At 37.8% G+C, this 19,248-nt stretch overlaps 1 non-coding gene across 1 annotated transcript; it reads right to left on the reverse strand.

Annotated features, from left to right (window-relative positions):
- Positions 1 to 305: 305 nt before the first annotated feature.
- Positions 306 to 412, reverse strand: LOC141662325 (small nucleolar RNA R71). Its single transcript, XR_012550446.1, has one exon. It is a non-coding gene; the product is annotated as a small nucleolar RNA R71 (small nucleolar RNA).
- Between the last annotated feature and the right edge of the window lie 18,836 nt (positions 413 to 19,248).

Raw genomic sequence — 19,248 nt, forward strand, 5'->3', positions numbered from 1 at the left:
CAGTCATCGTGGCTAACACTTTTGAAATCAAGGCTAGCGCGATTCAGATGGTGCAGAACTCGGTTCAGTTTGGGGGTTCTCCGATTGAAGATCCCAATATGCATGTTAGGGATTTCATCGAGATCTGCGACACTTACAAATTCAAAAATGTTTATGAAGATGCTATTAAGTTGAGGCTTTTCCCATTTTCTCTGAGGGATAAAGCTAAGTGCTGGTTGTATTCTCTACCACCAGGCTCTATCACCAAGTGGTAAGATCTTGCTCAGAAGTTTCTCACTAAATTCTTCCCTATGGCGAAGACAGTTGTAATCAGGAATACTCTTACCCAATTTGCACAATAATCGGGAGAATCTTTGTGTGAAGCTTGGGATCATTCTAAGGACATGCTTAGAAAGTGTCCTCATCATGGGATGCCTGACTGGATGATCATTAACTGCTTGTATAATGGTTTGGGTGCGACTTCTAGACCCATGCTTGATGCAGAATCAGGTGGAGCCTTATGGGCTAAGAGCTACGATGAAGCTTATGATTTGATTGAACTGATGGCTGCTAATGAATACCAGAACCCTTCTCAGAGACTAACTCAAGGCAAAGTAGCAGGTATTCTGGAGGTAGATGCAGCTATTGCTATAGCTGCTCAGCTTAAGGCTTTGATGATGAAGGTGGATTCTTTTGGCTAATTATGGAGTTAATCAGATCACTAGTGTCTGTGAGCTTTGTGATGGTGCGCATGAGACGGAGCAGTGTGCTATTTCTAGTGAATTAGCTCAGTTCATGAGCAACTTTTAGAGGTCGCAGCAACCAGTTCCAGCCACCTATCATCCCAGCAACCACAATCATCCTAACTTCAGCTGGAACAACACTCCGAATGCAGTGCAACAACCTTACTAGCAGTATGCAGCAAAGCAAAAACAACCCTTATGGTTTTCAGCAACCATAATATGCACCAAGACAACAACTCTAACTGTAACAATCTAATAAAAAATCTGAATTGGAGGAGTTGAGGCTCATGTGCAAGAGCCAATCGGTTTCTATTAAGACCTTGGAGAATCAAATTGGGCATATTGCCAATACCTTGCTGAATCAACAACCTGGAACATTCCCTAGTGACACTAAAGTGTCAGGCAAGAAGGAAGCAAAAGAGCAGGTTAAGGCAATTATATTGAGGTCTGGGAAGGTTGCAAACCAAGAAAAAGCTCAAGTTCCAGAATCTGAAGATGTGGCTGAAGAAGAAGTGCAGAAGGAAGCAGAAGGGGAACCAAGGAAGAAAAATGTGGAACACACTCCTCCTGAGGGTAATACAGGGGAGAAAGAGATCTATCCTCCACCTCCTTTTCCTAAGAGGTTATAGAAGCAAAAGTTGGATAAGCAGTTTACGAAGTTTCTGGAGGTGTTCAAGAAACTTCATATCAACATACCTTCCGCTGAAGCTCTTGAACAGATGCCTAGCTATGCGAAGTTTATGAAAGGTATTCTCTCTCGGAAAGTGAAGCTTGATGAAATAGAGACAGTTGCTCTCATGGAGGAATGCAGTGCTGTGCTGCAACAGAAGTTGCGTTCGAAACTTAGGATCCTGAAAGCTTCACTATTCCTTGTACCATTGGAAAAATGTCATTTCACAAATGCTTATGTGACTGGGGCTAGCATCAATTTGATACCTTTGTCTATTTTCAAGAAGTTGGACTTACCTGATCCAAAGCCTACTTATATGACCTTGCAGTTAGCCGATCACCCGATCGCTCTATTACATATCCACCAGGCATTGTGGAGGATATCTTGGTCAAGATGGACAAACTAATCTTTTATGCGGACCTTGTAATTCTTTATTTTGAGGAGGATAAGAAGATTCCCATAATCTTGGGAAGAGCTTTCTTGGCTACTGGTCGAACCTTGATACATGTGCAGAAGGGTGAGCTCACTATGCGAGTACTGGATCAGGATGTGACGTTCAATATTTTCAATGCCATGAAATTCCTTACTGATAATGTGGAGTGCTTAAAAGTGGAGTTGGTCGATTCTGTGGTTACTTCAGAACTTGATCAAATGTTAAGGTCTAATGCCTTAGAGAAAGCCTTGTTGGGAAATTCAGATAGTGAAGATGATGAAGGTGATGAGCAATTGCAATATTAGAATGCTTCTCCTTGGAAGCGAAGGCTGGATATGCCTTTTGAATCTCTTGGATTGGAAGAGGTGAAAAATTCTCCAAAGCACCTCAAGCCATCTGTAATAACCCCAATTTTTAGAATTTTTGAAACACTAATAAATAGTAACTTTTGCTGATGATGTTGATTAAGGAAAATTATCAGATCACGCTATATAGGAGTCTGTTATAGAAATTCTAAGATCATATTAGTATTCCATAAAGTAAATGAGTGTATGTAAAGGTCGTCAGAATTCAGATTCGAAAACTTTGATTTTTCCCGAAAATTCACCAGATACCGAAAATATTGAGTATAAGGTAACATGATTAAAAGGATTTAAATTCAAGGATTATAAGAGGGGATCATAAAAGGAATATAAAATATTGATAAAGGTTAGGGGAACCTAAGTAATAAAATCACGGATACATTTCCTCGAACGACCAACGAGAACGAACGATAAGCGAATCGTATAACCATTAAGCGATTAAGAAATGCAAGAGAGATTAGTACAAAGATCAAGGCTATAAATCAAACACATAGGCAAGGAGTAAGCCAATGATGCTTCCACCACCAAACATGGATAAGTGGCAAAGAAATGAGGCCATCATTGTGACACCAAGCTTAATTATCATCCACTCACTTAATCAAGCCATTAACCACAAAATATCAACCACAATTCATTTCTCACCACATAATCAACCAAGACAAGTCAAAATACTCTCCTCCCCCTTTTTAGCAAGCTCTCCCCCCATCTTTTTTCAAGAAACCCGAGAGGAGAAAGAAATGAAAATGGAGGAAGATAAAATGCTTGTGTCTTGAGTTTTCCTTGGCCATTTTGCGCGTTCTATCTATCAAATTGAAGCCCTCGAGAAGCTCTACACAATTAGGGTAACCACTATCCTCACCTTCTTGATTTCCATACCCGTTTTTAACGTTTTACAGTTCAGGGGAAAAGTGTTTCAAGAATTAACTTTGTTTTCTTGATTTTATTTTGAGGTTTTAATCATTATGAGGCTAGTTAAGGATCATCTAAGGTTTTTTAAGCATTACCCACTCTCCAAGGAAGGTATAACCTCTTTCCCTCTTTGTGTTTAAGCCATACCATGAGTTTTAAACTTGTTCTTTAAGAGTTCTTGGATGTTTGTATGATTTTAGAATAGTTATGAACTTCAAATGGAAGTTATGAGTTGTTATGTAAATGGATGATTGTGAGGAACTTGTTTTGGTGTATGATGAAGTTGAGGGGCTGTTTGGAATGTTATAATGTAGTCTGTTGATTGTTGGGTTGGTTTGGTATGGTTGTGGTCTTGTTATAAAATTTGGTAATCGCGTAAACATAGCCGTCGTAATGCCCGATTTACCTTAGACTGTTTTTGTGCTTAGCTTCAGGACCCATGAACTCACTGTAAGATTCTGAATTTTTCCATGTTTAGCTAGATCATGTCGTAAGATTCATTTTGGTTTGTGATTCGCTTAGATCCGATGTACGGTTTAGGAGAAACGACCATTTTAAGTAACGATATTTCGCGAGCGAACCATTACCCCTCGCTTTACTTTGAAACCTTTTTTAAGGCCCTTAAAAGAATAATTGGATTACAAAACAATTATGTAAGGTATATTAGGATTTTGGTAAATTATTTGCGGAAGATGCGCCTTCAAATTCATGACGGTTAATTTATTAAAATTAGTGGAGCCGAAGGTACGCGAGCGATTAACGCAAATCATTAAGCGTAGAAGCGACCATAAGCGACCGTTAGGGTATGAGTGAGTTTTGACTAGTTTCTTAAGCGACCGTGGTTTAATTATGGTTTATGTTGTTTTTCATAGGTTACCGGACCCACTCTAAGCTTAATTCTATCCGGGAACACTCAGACAAGTTTTCTACCCGTTATACTGTTGTTGTGATGTAATTATAGTGATGCATTATCTTGAGATAAGTGCATGGTTGTTATTAAAAAATCTTGCGATATATTGGACCATCTTAATATGGTATATATATGCATGTTATGAAATCTTGATATTTTATTATTAATTCAAATGCTTATAAACTGCATAATACCTATGCTAGAGATAAGTAGTAGTTGCGTATACCCTTAGTATAGGGGATCCAAAGGTGAACATTTTTCTAAACCGGGAGTCGATGTTCCTGAGTATAATATATATATATATTTATATATATATATATATATTTTTCTATAACTATTAATCGAATAAGGTATATTCGATAGTTTTGAATACTAATCAAACATTGTTTTCAATTATTCAAATAAAGATTTTTACTTCCGTATAAGTACATCTTTCGATAATTATTATTCGTTTCAAGTATTATTTACAAACACTTTTACTGGATTTATTTTGATAAAAGATATTCTTTATTAGAATATTATTTAAAGAATAATATTCAGATATTCTTTGATTATTTGTAACTGATTTATTCTATTAAATCATCCTTACTCCAAACATTTTCAAAAATGGTTTCGGGTCTTCAAAATGATTTTAAAAGTTAGAGCGGATCCCAAAACTCATTTTCAGATTTAAGATCTTCCTTTCGAAGGGGACTTGAATACTCGCTCAAAAAAATCTGAGGGATCCGACTCTGTGGTGCATTTTATATTCGGAACGAGGTTGTTGTTTTGAGAAAACATTTTGATTACTTGCCCAACATTCGGGAAGTAAATCCGTCTAATTGAGTCGGCATAAGCAACATGGGCTCAGTGGGCGTCCATGAAAGAGTAAGTGGCTCAGTGAGAGTCCATCAATGCGTAAGTGGCTAAGTGGCAGTCCAACATAAGGTCCTAATACAACCAAGGTGATGACCAGTGGGGGATTCATCCATCAACTAGTAGAAAAGGTGACTTAATTGGTATCTTTGCCTGATCAGCAAGATATCAGGTTTATGCCAAAGTTTCTTCTTTCCAAAATTCTTGGGAATGACAACTCTGCTTATACTTCCATAACAGAAGAGTGTATGAAATGTATATATATATAAGTGTATACATATATCGGGACTAATGAAGTATCTCGTAACTTCATTTCTTTTGAATGATATTTTAAGGATTGAATATATTCAAGTCTTATCTTGTAGTCTCATCTATGTGATGAACTTTTGAAACTGATTATAGCTTGAACGGTGGTAGTTCGAGTAGTATTCGGAAAAGATATAAGTATATTGGAGTATCGTGTAACTTCATCTTTTCAGCTTATATCTAGTCAATGATTATCTTATGCATGATAAAGATTTTCAAAAAAACGTTGAGACAAGGTTAGATATATAGGATCACCTTGCAACAATATTTTTATACAGTTATAAACTGGAACTCTGTGTATATTATACATGTTAGAGGATTTCAAAGATTTTAAAAAGTATATATACATATATATTGATTATTTTGCGACTTGGTCGCGTTAAGATATCAAACTTGGTTTATTTTTGCTTGACCAAGACTTTCATGAGTACTATGAGAATGCTCATATATTGTTAATCATCATACATATTATTTCGGTGGGCTTTTTGCTCACCCTTGTTTTCTTCTTTCATCACACAATAACAGATAGACAAGATGAACGGGACCAAGCTCCCAATTCACAAGCGGATAGGAAATGTTCCGCAGTTTCCTGTAGGCGTTGATGCCGCTGTCGCTGAGGTAGGATCTACCAATAGGCTAGGTTTCAACTGTTGATGTACCATACTTACGTATATTATGAATTGTACTAATGGCAAATAATATGTAAATTTATTCAAAAATTCTTTTAAGGTGTAAGGGTTTATAATTGTGGAATAAAATGACTTGTGTTATTTTTGGTATTCATCTCTGAGACTATAACTTGTGGTGTGTCTGTATATTGTGGGGTCACAGTGTGCAATAGTTGGTTATTTATTGATATTAAGTGTTATTAAGGAAAATAGAATTCGTGACAACCCAGATCCTCGAACCCGGATTTGGTGGTGTTACACCATCTATTAAGGAAGCTCCTAAACTCGAGCTTAAGCCTTTTCCTGAACACTTAAGGTATGTTTTTTAGGTGATGCATCTAGTTTGCCTGTTATTATTGCATCTGACCTTTCAGGTAGTGATGAGGAAAAGCTTTTGAGAATTCTGAGAGAGTTCAAATCATAAATTGGATGGACTATAGCAGATATAAAGGGAATCAACCCTTCTTATTGCATGCATAAAATTCTGCTAGAAGAAGGAAGGAAGCCAACTGTTGAGAAACAGAGAAGGCTTAATCCGATCATGAAAGAAGTTGTGAAGAAGGAGATTTTCAAGTGGCTAGATGCAGGGATCATCTACCCTATTTCTGACAGCTCTTGGGTGAATCCAGTTCAGTGTGTGCCAAAGAAAGGAGGCATCACAGTTGTTGCTACTGAGAAGAATGAGCTCATTCCTACTCGAACAGTCACGGGGAGGAGAGTTTGCATGAATTACAGGAAGTTGAACAAATCCACAAGGAAGGATCACTTTCCTCTTCCTTTTATTGATCAGATGCTTGACAGGTTGGCTGGGCATGAGTATTATTATCTTCTAGATGGCTATTCGGGTTATAATCAGATTTGCATCGCTCCAAAAGATCAGGAAAAGACTACCTTCACTTGTCTATTTGGTACTTTTTCCTTCAGAAGAGTTTCTTTCGGTTTGTGTGGTGCACCTTCCATATTTCAGAGATGCATGATGGCTATCTTCTCTAATATGATTGGTCAGAATGTGGAGGTGTTTATGGACGATTTCTCTGTGTTCGGTCATTCTTTTGAAGAGTGCTTGCAAAATCTTGGCGTCATTTTTAAAAGGTGTGTTGAGACAAATCTGGTTCTCAACTGGGAGAAATGTCACTTCATGGTGCAACAGGGCATCATTCTTGGGCACAAGGTCTCTAGTAAAGGTCTTGAGGTGGACAAAGCTAAGGTGGGGGTCATTGAAAACCTTCCTCCACCAATTTCTATTAAGGGAGTCCGCAGCTTTCTTGGACATGCGGGTATTTATCGGCGTTTCATCAAGGACTTCTCTAAAATATCTAAACCCTTTTGCATTCTTTTAGAGAAAGATGCCCCTTTCAAGTTTGATGATGAGTGCCTCGCTGCTTTTGAGATCTTAAAGAAGAGTTTAATCATGGCACTTGTCATAACTGCACCTGATTGGAATGAACCTTTTGAAATGATGTGCGATGCAAGTGACTATGTAGTTGGAGCAGTTCTTGGGCAAAGGAAGAACAATATATTTCATGTGGTCTATTATGCTAGTATGACCCTCAATGGTGATCAACTGAACTACACTACTACTAAAAAAGAACTCTTAGCCATTGTCTACGGTTTTCAGAAGTTTCGATCTTATTTGCTTGGGATGAAGATGACAGTTTTCACTGATCATAGTGCTATTCGCTATCTCGTCTCGAAGAAGGACTCGAAACCTAAATTGATTCGATGGGTTCTTTTACTTCAAGAGTTTGAGTTGGAGATCAAGGATAGGAAAGGCACTGAGAATCAAGTCATTGATCATCTATCTTGGTTAGAAGATCTGAGTGCAAATTCACATGATAAGATATTGATAAATGAGTTTTTTCCTGATGAGCAGTTGTTTGGGGTGCAAGAGGAAGAACCGTGATTCGCAAATATTGTGAACTATCTTGTGAGCAATATTTTGCCTCCAGACTTGTCTTCTGATCAAAGGAAGAAGTTTCTTCATGAGGTAAAGTGGTACATGTGGGATGATCCATTTTTGTTTAGGCAAGGAGCTGACCAAATCATCATGAGATGTATTCCGTACAGCGAAATGGAGGGTATCTTGCGAGACTGTCATTCGACTGTTTATGGAGGCCACTATAATGGATAGAAGACAATAGCTTGTATCCTTCAAGGAGGATTCTTCTGGCCTACATTATTTAAGGATGTGCATCAGTTCATTTTGAAGTGTGATTGCTGTCAACGTGTGGGTAATATGTCCAAGAGGGATGAGATGCCTCTTAATGTGCTTCTCGAGGTTGAGGTCTTCGATGTTTGGGGAATTGACTTCATGGGGCCATTTGTCTCATCTTACAATAATCAGTATATCTTGTTGGCGGTTGATTATGTCTCGAAATGGGTTGAGGTCAAGGCTTTGCCAACGAATGATGCTAAGGTAGTGCTTAATTTTCTTCACAAGAAGATATTCACAAGATTTGGGACTCCACGAGTCATAATCTGTGACACAAGGGATCGCATTTCTGTAATCGCAAGTTTACTGCTATGATGCAGCGATATAATGTGAATCATCATATTGCTACAGCCTATCATCCTCAGACTAATGGTCAAGTTGAGGTATCTAACAGAGAGATCAAGCGTATTCTAGAGAAAGTTGTATGTCCATCAAGGAAGGATTGGTCTTTGAAGCTGGATAAAGCTATTTGGACATATCACACAGCATACATGACTCCGCTAGGCATGTTACCGTTTGGGCGTATCGCACAGCATACAAGACTCCGCTAGGCATGTTACCGTTTCAGTTGTTTTATGGTATATGATGCCATTTTCCTGGGGAGCTCGAGCATAAAGCGTATTGGGCTTTGAAGAAGTTAAATCTTGATATGGATGCAGCTGGAAAGAAGAAGATGCTTTAATTGAATGAACTTGATGAGTTTCGACTTCAAGCGTATGTGAATAACAAAATGTATAAGGAAAAAGTCAAGAGGTGGCATGATAGGAGTCTAGTGCTCAAATCATTTGTGTCGTGGTAACAAGTTCTTTTGTTCAACTCTCATCTCCGTCTTTTTTCCTGGAAAATAGAAGTCGAAGGGGTCAGGGCCGTTTGTTATCAAAACTGTGTTTCCACATGGAGCGGTGAAGATTTCTGAGAATGATCCAGACCAAGCGTTCAAGGTGAATGGACAGAGGTTGAAGCATTACTATGGAGATACGGCAAACCGTGAGGTGGTTAGTGCCGTTTTATTGTCAACTTGATCTCGGGATTCTACGTCAAGCTAATGACATAAACCAAGAACTTCTTGGGAGTAACCCAAGTTTGTTTACATTAGTAGATAGAGGAAGAAGAAAACAAGAAGAAAACTACAAAAAAATTAGAAAAAAAGAAAAAATTCAGTGTCAACTATAGAAGCATGGCGCACCCGCTCTGAGAACCGGGGCAGCCGCGCTGTAAGTACAGTAGCATGGCGCTCCCGCGCTGGTATGCGGAACAGCCGCACTGGTTTTCCAGAAGCACAGTGCGCCCACGCTGCCAGGCGGGGCGGCCGCGTGGCTCCTTGGACCTGAAAAAAATAATCATAAAAATGGCAAATGAAATACAAAATCAAATCTTTACCGAATTTCCCTCTCCCACCTTCCATATTTTCCTTCCAAATCAGTTCTAATCACCCCATTACTCCCATTATTCCTATAATCCATTCCCACTTCTATTCGAAACCTAATTCTATTCCTATATATATACACACACTTATACATAATCTTCTCAATCACTTCTCATTTCTCAAACACACAAATCTCTCTTAAACACATCTTTTCTCTCAAACTTATTCGAATTCAATGGCACCCAATAGACAACGAACCCAAGTTAGCAGCAGCACCACCGATTCTTCAAGTATTGGAGGTGTGAGGCCTAGGTTTTCTACTCTGGAGGCTGAAGCGGAGTATACGAGGTTGTTGTCGAAGCCGATAGCCAAGGAGAGAGGATTTCTTCCATCGAGGAGGGATGGTAAGTTGCTTGAGATAATTCTGGAGATGGGTTGGGTTGCTTTTTATGAGACACTCGCTGTTGTGTCCATGAGTGTGGTTCGCGAGTTTTACGCGAATGCGAAGGCAGATAAGAATGGTTTTACGGTGGTGAGGGGGTTGACTGTGGATTACAGTGCCGAGGCTCTTCGTCGAGTGATAAGTCAGCCCGCGAGACAGCCGAGTCAGGATGATTGGTTGACAAAGACCGGCAAGGATTTTAACTTGGATTTGATTGTTGCTATGTTATGTGTTCCTGAGACTCATTGGAAGTTCAAGATGGGCACAAACGAGTATGCCACTTTCCCTGCCTCGTGCATGAATAGGTATGCCCGTACATGGAACTCTTTTATTTGTGCTAACATTATGCCTCCATTACATGTGCATGAGGTTATGGTGGACCGGGAAAAGCTGTTGTGGGGTATTCTGCAGGATAATTATATGGACTTGGGGTCTGTGATTTATTAGGGTATTTTGAGGTTTCTACGAGGGAACACTACGGTATCTATTCCGTATGCATTGATTGTGACAAAGTTGTGTATGGTTGTTGGAGTTTATTGGCTAGCACACGAGCAGCTGCAGATGCATAGTGCTCCGATTAATAGTTCGACGATAGCAGTGATGCAAGAATGGGGAGGAGGTAAGCCGGATGTGAAGGGACTTGGTTACTACTATGACCACTTGCCAGGTGGCCGTCCGACTGATCAGACATATGCTGGTGGTACGACTCAGACGAGCAGAGCAACATGGAGAGCTCTGTTGGGCGAGCCCGGTCCTTCACAATAGCAGCAACAGCAGTATAATGTTGAGGATAATGCTGGTTGGGTTCAGCACAGTATATGTGCTTGATGAGGAGGATGGATGTGATGCATGACATCCATAGTAGGTTTGCATATGATCTCACCCAGGCGTTGGGGACTCCATTCAGAGCTACAGGAGTTGATATCCAGTGGCCAGTTTTCGGTGAGGACTCTGTGTACCCGCCTCCTGACACTCCTGACACTCCACCCGTTGAGGGTGATGCACCTGATTCCTTACTATTACCTTCACTGAAGATAATGAATATTTTAAGCTTGGGGGGTGGTAGTTAAGGAATGTATGTTTGTGTGAGTCCATATAGTTTGCATATTCATGATAGTTGAGTTCATATACTTTCATATTTGTCATGTCATGTAGTTTTTTTTATTTTACTATATTTTATTTTATTTTGCATGTTAGTATGTTGCATATAGTTTCATGTATGTGCATTATAACATAATCCCTTAAGTTTGTTTTTTCGATTAATTTGTGATATTGATGCAAGTGTAGTGATGTCGTATATAGTGATGTTAAGTCCTGTCGAGTTGATTTGCATGCTAGAAGTAATAAAATTTCACTAAGTCTTATAGGTTGCTTGAGTGCTAGATCATGATCATGGTTTGTTTGTTTGTCGAGGTTTAATCACTTGTTTATATTTAAAATTTAGGATACTCTCTTAATGGAAATATAACATGGATATTTAAAAAAATTGGAAAAAAACATTAGATTTCATTGCTAGTTGTTGTGGCTAGGTGTCAAATGGCTAGTAGCCGGCTCATATTTATATGAGTAGTCTAGAATTGAACGAGATGGAGCGAAACACACTCATTCAGAAAGAGAAAAAATATAGAAAAAAGAAAAAAAAGAGAAAAAATATATGTGTTGATGCACAATTGATCATGACTGGGCTCTTTAATACTCGAGTTATTAAGTTCTTAGGGGACTTTGTGCCTAGTGACCTAAGGCTTTTATAGTCTGGGATCCACTAACCTAACGTTCGCTACATGGGTATTATTGCATAAGTCTTTTGTGAATCTCACTCATTGCACAGTCAAATAAGCATATTTGTGTTGTTATGTGTTATGTATAAGAGCATGAATCCAGGTAATAACTCTGATATAAACATTGAAGTGTTGTCAGTCATTTTAAGTTTAGATTTTATTCTATTTATAACCTTGTGATTGCCGTGGTGAGTATTGAGTCATGATTATTGATCTAGTTGCGATAGTATATCTGTTAAGCATTGCACACATGCACGTTTCTGGCTTGTAAGTTGATTTGTGGGATTTTATTGATCTTTGTTTGAATAATTGCATTTGTTGAGATGTTGCTCATCGGTTGGTTTAGTTAAGCAAAGGGGATCGTTGCATTCATGTAGTTGTATTCATACATTTTTATTTCATGTTCTTTGAGTCTGTTTATGTTTGAGGATAAGCATCAGTTCAAGTTTGGGAGTGTGTTAAGTGGCATTTATGTCCACTTAGAATGCTTGATAAAGGCTTGATTTCGTGTTTTGTACTCAAGTTGTTTATGCTTTTGATGCGTTTTTGTAGTGTTTTGCATTTCAGGCATAAATAAGGGATCAAGGAGGTTTAGCATTGCCTTGGTGCTAAATTTGTGTTAGGATGGTGCTCAGGAAGATTGCTTAAGGATTGTCATCTCAAACCATGCAAGAAAACTAGAAATCAGAACTTTTTCCAGAATGTCAACGCGCTCACGCTGTGCTAGCGCACGCCCGCGCTATGCTAGTGCACGCCCGCGCTAGAAAAGCAGAAGGACAGCACGCCCACGCTGATAAAGCGCGTGGCCGCGCCGGGTCGAAAGCTGAGAATCCTGTTTCAAGTACAAGAGTGATTTTATGGACTTCTCTTCTGATTGGGCTGCTATATAAAGACAACTTAAAGACGTTTTCATAACGGAGCTTAAGGAGAAGACATCAAAAAGACCTAGGAGCACAAATACAACCAAGGCGACGAGGATCTAGTTTATTCTTGTGATTCTTTGGTTTAAGTTGTAATATTGGATGCTAGTTTCCTTGTTTGTTGAACCTATACTCTTGTTTAACGTACTTTGATTAATTATTCAGTTTTATAAAGAATTAGTTTATTATACCATGCTTTCATCGGAAACCACGATGATGATGAGTTCGGTTATGGGCTAATCATTATCGTGGGGTTGTAGTGGGTTTACTTATGGATTTCAGTAGTTAATATGTTTTGATACCTTAGTGTGTGATGATTGTATGATTTCCTAGTATTGGTTGTGCTTATTCGTCTTATGAGTGTCGCAAATTTATAAGATAATTGTTGTGGATATGTTGTGAACTTGATGATTTCATTAACAAAACACCTTGGTAGATTTTACTTAGTGAAAAATGTAGCACTCGACGGATAATGATTATAGTCCCGACGGATAACTCAATATAGTCCCGACGAATGATGATTTATTATCCATCGAGTGATTAACGTGTGTAACAATAAGTTTGTAGCACATTTCTGCAAACAATTGTTTAGATTCTGCAAGTAGTACTCAAGTCATGTTGACTTTAACTAGATATGCAGAATAGGTTGATTAATTGTACATAGATGATGTCTTGTAATTCTGCATAAATGAAATGAAGTCAAGTGCCAGATTGCTACCCGATGGATAAACAACAATGCCATTTGACGGATGATCAACAAGACAACCCGACGGATGATCATGAACTCAGCGGATGATCAAGACTATAAGGAGTTTACTTTGGAGAGAGTGTATGGCATCCTAAAGACTTATGAGCTTGAAATAGAGCAAGATGAGAGGATGGAGAGAGGAAAGAAGAAAGGAGGGTCCATTGCACTGGTTGCTGAGTTAGAGAAAGAGAATTATATGAAGATGAAAGCTGTTGAATCAACTTCAAAGGTCTGTGAAAATAAGGGCAAGGGGATGGTAGCAGAAAATAAAGATTCTTTGAGCCAAGATGACATGGAAGATATTGATGAACATCTAGCATTTCTTTCCAGAAGATTTGATAAGCTCAAGTTCAAGAAGAACTTTGGAGCAGCTAAGCCAAATAGAAACATGGTGGATAAATCAAAATTCAAATGTTTCAAATATGGCTTAGAAGGGCACTTTGCCAGTGAGTGTAGAAAGTCAGATTCCAACAAAAAAAGAAGTTTGAGCCTGTGGATTATAAAAAGAAATACTTTGAGTTGCTCAAACAAAAGGAAAGGACTTTCATTACACAAGAGAATGACTGGGCAATAGATGGTCTAGATAAGGATGAGGATGTCAGCTATGTCAATTTAGCCCTAATGGTCAAGTCTGATGAAACAGAGACAATTTCTTCAAGCAATCAGGTAATCACCACTAACCTTGCACATTTATCTAAAGCTAAGTGTAATGCTGCAATAAATGACATGTCTACAGAATTATATCATTTGCGTGTTACACTTAAGTCTCTTACTAAGGAAAATGCTAAAATTAAAGAAAACAATTTATTTTTAAGTGAGAGGAATAATGTGCTAGAGTCTCAGTTCATTGAATTTGAAAAATTAAGAATTGAGTGTAAAATTCCTAAGGATGAATTTACTGAGTCCTTGAAGAAAGAAGAGATCTTGAAGAAGAAGCTTGAATGAGAACATGAGGTAATTAAGGTATGGAAAATATCAAGAGATGTTCATGCTCAAATCACCAAAGTTCAAGGTATTGAGTCCTTTTGTGATGCAGCCTGGAAGAAGAACAAGGAGAAGCTAGAATCCAATTTGGTGGAAGGATTGCTAACAGATGTAAACTCGATGGATGATGAGGGTCATCCGTCGGATAACAAAAAGGGTTATCCGTCGAGTGATATAAATCCTCATCCGTCGACTGTGAGCAAGCCTGTGAGTAAAGCCAAGCTTGTCAAGTTAAATGAAAAATATGGATCAGTTTCCAAGAATTTTGTTCCAGGAGAATCTAGTCAAGTGAAGAAGGAGAAGAAGGCTAATGTTGGTCAAAAAGATTGAGGTTAAAACAAAGGCTAAAAAGAAAAATAATATAAATGGTAAAGTAGGGATTAACAAACATAATAACTACACACCCGATAAATATGCTCCTATAAAAATATGTGTCAAGTGTGGTAGTGTAAATCATTTGTATGTTAATTGCAAATCTGCCATGCCTACTTCCATATTTGTGCCACCTCACTTTCCCAACATGAATGCCATGCCTTCTATGCCTATAAATGCTATGTCTACACAAAATATGAATGCACAGTTTGCTAATATGCCATTTGCACCTAATCCCTTATTATGCTGCATTTAGTATGCCAAAAATTCCATTTAGCATGCCTTACTAGAATAACATGTTTACTAATAGCATGCCATTCACTGTTAATCAAAATATGCATGATAATTCTGCTGTAATGAAGGGTTTTAAAGGTTCAACTTAAATGACTAAGGATGAATATGATATCCCCAAGTCAAATGAGATCAAACCTAAGAAACAGAAAAAGAAAGCTAACAAGGCAGGACCCAAGGAAACTTGGGTACCAAAATTAACTTGATTTGATTTTGATGTGTGCAGGGAAACATAAAGAATCTATGGTACTTGGATAGTGGTTGTTCAAGACACATGACTGGTGATTCTACCCTGCTCACAGAGTTCAAGGAGAGAGCTGGCCCTAGTATTACTTTTGGAGATGACAACAAGGGTTATACTGTGGGATATGGCTTGATTTCAAAAGATAATATCATCATTGAGGAGGTTGCCTTAGTGGATGGTCTCAAGCATAATTTGCTGAGTATCAGCCAGCTTTGTGATAAAGGCAATTTAGTAATCTTCAATTCAGAAGCCTGTGTTGTGACTAATAAGAGGAGCAACAAAGTGGTTCTCACTGGTGTGAGAAAAGGAAATGTGTACCTAGCTGACTTTAACTCATCAAATGCAGAATCTGTTACTTGTATTCTCAGCAAAACAAGTTAGGATGAAATTTGATTATGGCACAAGAAGCTATCCCATCTAAACTTCAAGACCATGAATGAACTAGTAAAGAAAGAACTGGTAAGAGGCAATCCTCAAGTTGAGTTTTCTAAGGATGGATTGTGTGATGCCTGCCAAAAAGGAAAGCAGATCAAAGTATCATTCAGGAAGAAGCTTGATTCAATAATTGAAGAACCTTTGCAACTGCTACACATGGATTTGTTTGGACCAGTCAATGTGTTGTCCATTTCAAGGAAAAGATTTTGCCTAGTAATTGGAGATGATTTCTCAAAGTTCTCCTGGACATATTTCCTAAAGTCTAAAGATGAGGCTAGTGAAATCATCATCAATGACATAAGGCAAGTCAATAATCATCCTAATTTCAAAGTTAGAAGAATCAGGAGTGACAATGGAACTGAGTTCAAGAACTCTGTCATGAGAGCATTTTGTGAAGAAAATGGGATTTTGCATGAGTTTTTAGCAGCAAGAACTCCACAACATAATGGAGTAGTAGAAAGAAAAAACAGATCACTTATTGAAGCTGCAAGGATAATGCTTGAAGAGTCTAAGTTACCAACATATTTTTGGGCTGAAGCTGTAAATACTGCATGCTACACTCAGAATATTTCTCTGGTTAATCAAGTAAAATGTATGACTCCCTATCAATTGTTCAAGAACAAGATGACAACTCTAAATTTTCTTCATGTCTTTGGCTGCAAATGCTATATCTTGAGAAATCAAACTGATCAGAATGGGAAGTTTGATGCTAAAGTAGATGAAGGAATTTTTGTTGGATATGCTGTTGGTAAAACATATAAAGTCTACAATCTAAGAACCAACATTGTTGTGGAATCAATACATGTTGTGTTTGATGATAAAAAGATTGAAGGACTGCAAGATGGAGATTACCATGAGAGCCTCAAATTTGACAATGTGGAGATGGTTAGTGATGACAGAGATGATGAAAGTGATCAAGAAACAATATCAAAGGATAATGCAGAAAAATCTACCATCAATGTGTTAGTGTATACTGAAAATATTTATTTGAAGTATGTACATTTATTTCTGGCCAGTTTATTTGAGAATCATTTGAATGTTTACATGTTGTCTAATATTATATATTGTGAACAATCTAGTATCAAATGGAATACAGAATATTAGATTGTTAAATATGGTTATATAATATAATAAAGTTCACAGCACAGGTGGTGTTGGACAATCCACTGGTATGGCTGTAGTATTATTTAGATTAGTTTATATTGACTAATAAATAATACTAGTATACTTTGTGTATATTGAACAGAATCAAATTTAGAATTGTTCCCTTAATACTGATTAAGAAGGAGAACTAAGATTCTATGTTATTATTAATGCTTAGGTTCTTAATCCGGAAATAGTAATTGACACGTGTATATTATTTACATGCTTTGATTTATATATGAAATAATTCTTTTGAATTATATTATTATATTTTGGGTGATGGAATTATATACATGGTGGATATTATTTATTGAAGGAATCCATGTCCCGATAATATTCGGGTTAATGATGTCCCCTTGAAAGCTCAAAAAGATTTAATTATGTGAAACCCTGCAGGTGGAATTTATTCTGGTATAATTAAATAAAGGTTGAGTGGATGATCAAGGATAAAAGATATTAATTAAATAAATTATCAGTAATTTATTTAATTAATGGACATATGATATTTTAAACATGGGGAATTTAATAAGCAAATAATATTGGAACCGAATTAATTAAATTACTGTATTAGGAAAGGTAGTGCAAATAATAATTCTTTAGTGGATTGAATTAATATTTAATTACATTGGGCTAGGCTCAAGATGTAATTAGAAGGCCCAACCTAATTATCCATGGTCCCTATTGTAGCCTATATATATTCTTATTCTCTTCTTGCTTGGCAATTGTGTGAAAACATATTGTAGCCACCAAGGAGCAAGAAGACAGGATAACTTGAGAAGACGGAGGCCACACTTCGCTCAAGGGAATTTGGGAATACAATAGAAGAGCGTGGAATCAACCATTAACAAGGTAATCCTCTTTTCGTAATCTTTATCGTGAAACGTAGTAACACCCTAAGTCCGTGGTTCCCAACAAGTGGTATCAGAGCTTCAAGTTATAAACGGTCCATAACAATCTCAGATGGGCTCCAGAAGTGACCTAGGAAGAGGCAGATGGGCTTGCCCCAAAATAGGCTCAAGGAAAAGGCAGACGGGCATTCCAGTATGGGCCTAGGGGAGCAGATAGCCAGATGGACTTTCAGTATGGGTCGAGGGGGAGCCTGGTCACACTGAAGGAGGCAGAATCGACAGGTGTCGGGCCCGATGTGTGAAAGGGGAGATTGTTAGGAGTTGTCCCACATCATTTATGGGAGGGGCAGTTTGCTAGAATATAAGCAGTCAGACAACTCAAATTAGTATGAGGCCTTTTGGGGAGGTGCCCAAAAATAAATCCGTACGGGCTCGGCCCAAAGCGGACAATATCATACTAATATGGAGTTAGGCCTGCTCAGCAAGCCCAACAAGTGGTATCAGAGCCTGGTAATGGGTTCTACGTTTTATGATATAATGTCCATGTCGTAATTATATATACGTGTATATAGTGTTTTGCTTGTATTGGTTTTGATGCAGGTTGTTAATCCACTATTATGGCCATGTATATTTTAATTATGTGTTTGGATCCCACGTGGTTTAATCGTGGTTAATTTTTGGTTTGGTTTCCACGTGGTTTAATCGTGGTTGTAATTTACACGAGGGTTTATCGTATTAGAATAGATTTTACAAAATTAGTTTTGTATTAGATCTATTTTTTTTGTAATTGTTCCGGGTATTTTGTAATAGTTATGTGTGATCGGAAATCAATTCCGGTAGTTTTTTGTTCCGCTGTGCAATTACAAGGGGCTGCTGTTGATGTCTGAATCGAACAAAATCAAAACAAAACTCACAGAAAAGCAACAGGCGCGCGCGCGCTGCGGCCGCTGCGGTAGCTGGGGCTGCTGGGGCCGCTGCGGTAGCTGGGACTGCTGGGGCTGCCGGGGCTGCTGCGGCAGCTGGGACTGCTGGGGCTGCTGGAGGCGTCGGGGAGCGCTTGGGGCAGATTTTTTTTGAGAGCTGGATTTTTTTTCAAGGGCCATAATAGTGGAAAATTTATTTTAATTGTTTCCATTAAATTTTAATTATTGCTTAAATTTATTGATTATCTGTGTCGTTAATTATGTGTGTAATTCTTTTAAAATTGCATGTTTAACTTAATTAGGACGACATGGACATAAATTTTATTTATTACTTTAATTAAATGTTATATGTTGCTAAAATTATGTGTGTATTTTGAATGCATGATTAGACATAATTATAACAACATAGGGCCCCATTTAATTTTAAAATTCCTCAATTTTAATAAAAAAAAATTCTAAGTGGGAGAGGGAATTAATATGAAATTAAATCCCATGGTCTCCATTATTGGTTGTAGGTAATTTAACATAAAGACGAATATAAATTATATATACGTCACCCATCGTGGCATGTAATTTATGGTGTCTAGAATGTTATAGAAATTACTAGAACAAACTTCTTAAATTAATAAATTTTGAAAGGAATAAATACGGATTTTCTTTATTTCTGATTTGGGGCGATTTTGTCAAAAACGGGTTCATCGAACTTG

Source organism: Apium graveolens, chromosome 5, assembly GCF_009905375.1.
Source record: "Apium graveolens cultivar Ventura chromosome 5, ASM990537v1, whole genome shotgun sequence".
Classification (NCBI taxonomy): Eukaryota; Viridiplantae; Streptophyta; class Magnoliopsida; order Apiales; family Apiaceae; genus Apium; species Apium graveolens.